This window comes from Ictidomys tridecemlineatus, chromosome Y, assembly GCF_052094955.1.
Source record: "Ictidomys tridecemlineatus isolate mIctTri1 chromosome Y, mIctTri1.hap1, whole genome shotgun sequence".
NCBI lineage: Eukaryota > Metazoa > Chordata > Mammalia > Rodentia > Sciuridae > Ictidomys > Ictidomys tridecemlineatus.
Genome location: NC_135494.1, coordinates 20420674 through 20426673, shown reverse-complemented (window position 1 = coordinate 20426673; position 6000 = coordinate 20420674). Strand labels below are relative to the sequence as shown.

The 6000-nt window shown below is 61.0% G+C and overlaps 1 long non-coding RNA gene across 2 annotated transcripts; it reads right to left on the bottom strand.

Moving 5' to 3' along the window:
- Window positions 1-432: 432 nt before the first annotated feature.
- On the bottom strand, window positions 433-4596 carry LOC144372091 (uncharacterized). 2 transcript variants are annotated; one of them, XR_013432145.1, is made up of 3 exons: window positions 4478-4596; window positions 3325-3453; window positions 433-627 (listed from the first exon to the last, which is right to left on the bottom strand). It is a non-coding gene; the product is annotated as an uncharacterized LOC144372091 (long non-coding RNA). The 2 variants fall into 2 exon arrangements; XR_013432144.1 differs by lacking the exon at window positions 4478-4596 and adding an exon at window positions 3590-3727 and having other exon boundaries at window positions 434-627.
- Window positions 4597-6000: the final 1404 nt, after the last annotated feature.

The following is a 6000-nucleotide window of genomic DNA, read 5'->3' as shown; positions in this document are numbered from 1 at the left end:
AAGACGAGCCTCATCAAAACGCTCCCACAGTGAGCTCCTGCTGTCCCCTGCCACTTCCACCCTCAGAGGGTGCCCACGCCCAGCAGATGGAAAAGGGAGCTGGCCGGACATGAGGGAGTCCAGGGGAGGGCAGGGCTGGTCCCTGGAGCTGTGGGGAAGGGGACAGGATTTGGGGGCCACCAGGGTGCCCGGGCTCCCCCTCAGCACAGCTGGCTGCTCAGTGCTCCAGCTTGAGCTGCACAACTGTCCCTGGCGGCCCCCGGGCCCTGGAGCTTTGGCTCTGCCTGAGCTGCAGGAAGCTGTGCCTGCTCCATGCCAGATGGTGGCTCACAGGCAGCGTCTGCTCTCACCATCTGGAGGGCAGAGGTGTGAGTGGAGGTGTCAGCATGGTGCGTTCCCTCGGTGGGAGGAGAGCGCGTCCCGGCTTCTCTCCCAGCTTCTCTCCCAGCTTCTGGCTGTTGGCTGCAGTCCCCAGGATGCCTGGCTGGAGGGACAAGCAGCCTGGCCTCGCCTTGGTCTTCCCCCGGCTTCTCCTGGGTGACGGGCTGTGTTCCGTGAGCCTTTGAGGAAGGAAGTCTGCATCACTCCTCTGTGACCTTGTCCTGGTCAGTGACATCTGTGAGGACCCTATTTCCAAACAGAGGAACATTCGGAAGCGGCAAGGGTGGGCGAGGACGTCAATGGTGGACTTTGGGGGAATGCAGCTCAGTCCCTACCACAGGCCAGATCCCAGGAAGAACTCCAACTGACGTGATGGCTCGCCCTGGTCACCAGGCCCCAGGACTTGAACACGCAGTGGGAGGGGACAGCAGGCACTTTGCCCCATGCCCCTGTAGGGAGAACCCCCTTCCACTCGGAGAAGCCAGGACTCCTGTGGACAGTCCCCTGGGCCTTCTGGTTGGCAGGCAGGGCTCTCCTGGATGCGTTTTGGCTTTGTCCCCTGAGAGCACTGGGGTTCTGGCCTGGAGGGGGGTCCCCCCTCCCTCATGGCTCCTGGCTTTTCTTCTCTGAACAAGGATGTCACCTGGGGTCCAGATGAAGTTGGTGAACACCCACTGACTCAGCTGGTGACCTCAAACAGGAGGCTGGAAGCCCCGTGCCCAGCCCCTTGGCCTCGACCCTGCCCTTGGGGAGAGAGGAGGGACAGCCCCCTCTGGGTCAAGGCCCTTGGGCAGCGGATCTTCCCTGCTGTGCTGTGGAGCAGCCGCCTGAGCGCCTGTGCTTAGACTGACCCGGGAAGGCTGGTCCGGCCCAGGAGGGCCATCCCCAGGGTCTGACGAGGCCCAGGCTTGAGCAATTTACAGCCGTGGAAACTGAGGCACGGTGAGGTTAGGGACTCGCCTGGGTCACTGGCTGTGTGGGCTGGAGCCTGGTCGGAGCCTGGATCCTCTGTCCCAGGAGTGAGGCTGTGAGCCCCACCTTCCCTTGAGCCTCCTGGGCCTTGGTGTCCTTGTCCCCGTGGGCTTGCTGTGTTGACCATGCCAGTCAAGCTGCCCACAATCCACCTGCTCCAGGCTGCGGTGCTCCCCTTCACTGGGGCTGGGGGCTGCTCCTGGCCTCTCCAAGTGGACCTGCCTCTGAGAAGGCTGGGGTTGGCTTTGGCTTCCTCGCTCCCCCAGCTAGAAGCCCCTCCTGCCCAGCCACCAGCAGGCCACCTGGAGCCACCAGCTGGTCATGGCTTTGCACCTGGGCTGGGCAGGTCACCGGTACAGCCTGGAACTCAGTGCCAACAGCAAGGCTGGGCAGTCGACTGGCTTCATAAGAGGCCATCCCCTGCCGACGCTGGAAAGGCCACGTGATCTGGTGGCTCTGGGGCTGCAGGTGGGTGCCTGGGAGGATGGGTGGTGGCCTTCCCCATCACATCCCAGTGCCAGCTGCCCCGGCCTGGGACCCGCCCTGACTGCTTTCTCCTTCTGGCCTCCTTCTCCCCATGACCAAAGCTCGTCCAGAACATTCCATGCTACACCTGCTGCCCCCAAGCCCACCCCTCTCCAGCTGTGTGGTCAGCTAGAGCCGAGGGCTCCCCGTGGGCCCATGAGGGCCACTCCTCTCTCACCACTCCCTTCCCGAAGTGTGCCTTCAGGGGGCTCAGCACCTCACTCCAGGCAGGTGACAGACTGTGGAAAGAGGAGAGTCGCCAGCGCTCCTGCTGGGGCCTGTGCTTGGCCCTCTCTGGGGGGTGGTTGTCTAACAAATTCTCACAAGAGGGTGTGTCCTGCACCCAGGAGCCACAAGGCTCCGTGATGCTGTGGTCCTAACAGATGTGCTGTGACTCCCCAAGTGGACTTCTCGGGGTGCCTTTGGTCACCTGCACTGGCTGTACTTCAAGTGTTCACAACCATGTGTGGCTGGTGCCGCCATGTTGGACAGTGGCCACCTAGGTGGTTCCACACCACAGGAAGTTCCACTGGGCAGCCCAGCCCTGGATGGCCCAACGGTGCCACTGACTTAGCTGCAGAATTCTGTGAGTGTGCATGGGGTAGCCCTCCTGGGTAGCCATCCAGGGAGTCCACGGTCATCTCCAGCTACCCAAGGGCATCCCCAGGTGGAAGATCCAGCACCATCAGAGCTGGCCCCATGCTGTGTGACCCGGAGGCAGGCCGGGAAGGACTCTCCTGGGGACACCAGGGTGTCAGCACCAAGCTACTGGGCCATCTCTGACTCTCACCATGGAGAACGAGAGCAAGGCTTTGGAAAAGTCCTGACTCCTGACAAAGAGGTCAGACTCCTGATGGAAGGCCAGGGGAGCCTGGAGGGGAGTCCCCTATGTCCCTTGGAGATCAAGGGTCTTTCTTGCCAACTCTTGGTGGACTTGAAGGGGTGTCTTCTGGTCCCACAGCCTTCCTGGGAGAAATATAGGCCAGGTGTTGGGGAGCAGAGGCCCCTGTGTGGGGTAAGCCTCTCTCTTCCCTCTCCACCAGAAGAGAGCTCCGGAAGTCCAATAATGGAGAGCTTATCAAGCTCTTGAGGTCGGGCTGGGTGAAGGTCTGCCTGGAGCACAGGCTGCTGCTAAGCTGGATGCGAGGTCAGGAGATGCCACAGATGGAGCTGAGACCTCACATGCTCAGCCAAGAGGCGGTGGGGCAGGAGGCACAGTGGGCGGCCCCATCAGCACTCACAAACGCTGTCCAGGGCTTTCCTCTCGGGGTGCAAACCACCCAGGGGGTCCATGTGGGGGCCCCTCTCAGCAGCCTCTCTGTGTGAACAGGCCTTCCTCGACCCCTGAGGCTATGGGTCCCCAGAGCACACGCACACACCCACACGTACACACACGGATGCACACGCCCATATGCACACACACAGAGGGGTGGAATCCCAACTCACAGAGGTGGAAAGGCTCCGATTCCTTCTTCTGGTCCCCACAGCACACGGCTGGCATCCCACTTTGATTTAGTAATCATCTTTTCTCCTTTCAATAGCTGTCAACTGCCAGCTGGTCCTTTGAAAATAATACTGAAAAAAAATGAAAAAAAAGCACATGAGACTTTTCAGAAAGTTTTCCCTGGACAGCCCAAGCTGCTCAGTGGCCCATGAGGGGCCACTCCTCTCTCACCACGCCCTGCCCAAAGTGCACCTTCAGGCTCATCACCTTACTCCAGGCAGGTGACAGAAGGTGGAGGTTGGACTGTGGTAAAAGGAGAGTCCTACGCGCTCCTGCTGGGGCCTGTGCTTGGCCGGCTGGGGGGAGGGGGGTCCTCTAACACCCTCCTCCTCACCTGCTGCCCCATCTGCCCTGCAGCTGCCCCCCTGAGCCGCCTCCTCCCTGTCTGCACCCCCTGGCACCCTCCGCTCCACCCTCACTTCCTGGATTCCTTTCCTGGGTCCAGTCTACTCCGGACACAGCCCACAGCTGAGAAGCCCCAGTCCTCTCAGTCCTTCCGGGTGAAGTCCAGGAAGGAGCTGGCCTGGTCCCAGAAAAACAACTGCACACCTCACACCTCACACAGCGGCTTACCCGATTCTGACTGAGATGTTAATTGGATCACGGGGGTTTATTTAAATTGTAAATGACAAATAATTGACCTCATTGACTTCGCTGCTCTTCCTGGAGGCCTCCCTGCCGACTATTTTGGGGTCCCCAGGCCTCAGAGGTTAATTATTCAGGATGCTCCTCCTCAATATGCAAGCCCCAACCTCAGTGCCCGGTCAGTGCTGAGTGTCCTTCATAAACACCGCCGCCCATTCAGGTTTCTCAATCAATGTCACTTAGAAGACCAGGGACTGCGGCATGAGGAACGCTTAGCTCACAAAGTCAGTGTGTGGGGAGCCCGTGTTGGAGGAGGGCTGGAGGGAAGCCAGGATGCCCCGACCCTGCAGGGGGCCCCCAGACCCTGCCTCAGGCTCCTCTGTGACCCCCTTTCCGAAGTTCAGCTGCCTCCCCTCCGGGCCTCCTGCTGGTTTTAGGGGAGGAGAAAGAGAACATTTAGAAACAGCACAGTTGTGACCCACACCAAAAATACCCACATCAGAGCCTTACCCGTGACTCGGCTGGTGTGAAAGACGGCCTCCTTGTCACGGCTCAGTCACATGAGCTCAGAGACCAAAATAGAATGTTTGGCAACTAGTCAAGTATCATCCACCGCTGCACAGGGAAGGAGGGAGCGCCAGGAGCCCGGGTGCATGGGTGGGGGCTGCAGGCTGCCTGCCACCTGCCCTGCGCTGGCCCCGGGGCCTGGGGCAAGGCAAGCCCTGCTTTCGTCAGGACAACGGAGACCGAGGGTGGTGGGTGCCCTCCACGGACCCGCAGAGGAGGCTCACAGTGGGGGATGGCCCACTGCCTCGGAACGTCTCGGGCCGGCATCTTCTACTCCCGTGAAAGAGTCGAGAACCCAGGTCCCACGGAGACAGGGAGCCACCTCAGCTCCCGAGAGCCAGGCCTCTCCTTGCCAACCATGCACAGCCGTCGTCAGTCCATCAGCCGAGAGGGTTGAAGACCCAAAGCACAATGAGGTGGTCCTGCTTTCCAGAGGGCAGCTCAGCAGCAGGGTGACCACTTCCCCCAGTCCAGCTGCCTTGGCTCCCCTGCCCTGGCACCCAATCTTGCCTCTGGACACCGTGTGGCCTGTGCAGGGGCCCTGCACCCCAGGGCTCCCTCTTTCCCCTCCGGCACCTCCTGGCTTTCCCCACGGGACCCTCCGCATCCACCCCACATGCAAGCGGCCCCCTTTCTTCTTCCTCCGGCTCCCGCTGCCTCCTCACATGGTGCAAGGACGAGGGTCTCTCGGGCCTCTTTTATCAGGGTGCTGAGCCCTCCTGTGAGACTCATGAGCCACCCCCAGAGCCCCACCTGCTTCACCCCTGCGTGGGGTCAGGGCTGCAAATGCTGAGGGGCCGTAGCGGCCCTCACACCGCGCCCACTGCTGTTCTCCTGGTCTGCTCTTCCCGTATCGTCACCTGTGAAACCTGCCTGCTGGGGTTGGATGGGGTGGCCCCCCGGGTGGATGTGGAACTGGTGGGGGGTCCTCAGGTCGCTGTGGTGTGCCCGACCCTTGCGAGACCAGGTTACTGGTAGAAGCCTGTGCCTGGCCCTACCCAGCCTCCCAGGCCTCCCATTTCCAGATGTGATGGCTCCGCCATTGCCATTGCCGAGAGGTGGCACAGCCAAGAAGGCCCTCCCAGAGCTGGGCCCACGCAGGAACCCCATTTGAACCTCCAAAACTGTGAGCTGAACAATCTCCTTTTATCAGCAGCCCGCCTCAAGTATTTAGTTATAGCAACAAACACTGATGATACGCTGCCCAACGTCTAGACCCAGTGACAGTCTTTAGCGGTGCTACCGACGGGAGCTCCCTGGTGAGACATCCAGCCACCGTCTCCACACCCCAAGCACAGAGGCTGAAAGGGGCTCCCGGGTACAGATCACTGCTGCAGCTGTTCACTCACAGACCACGTACGCCCTTGGGAGGGTTCTCATCCCTCAGTGGGTTCTCATTCCCCTCCCGCAGGCCTGGGCACAGGGTCTGCATAGCTGGGCTCAGCCATGACCCAGGAACCCAGGTC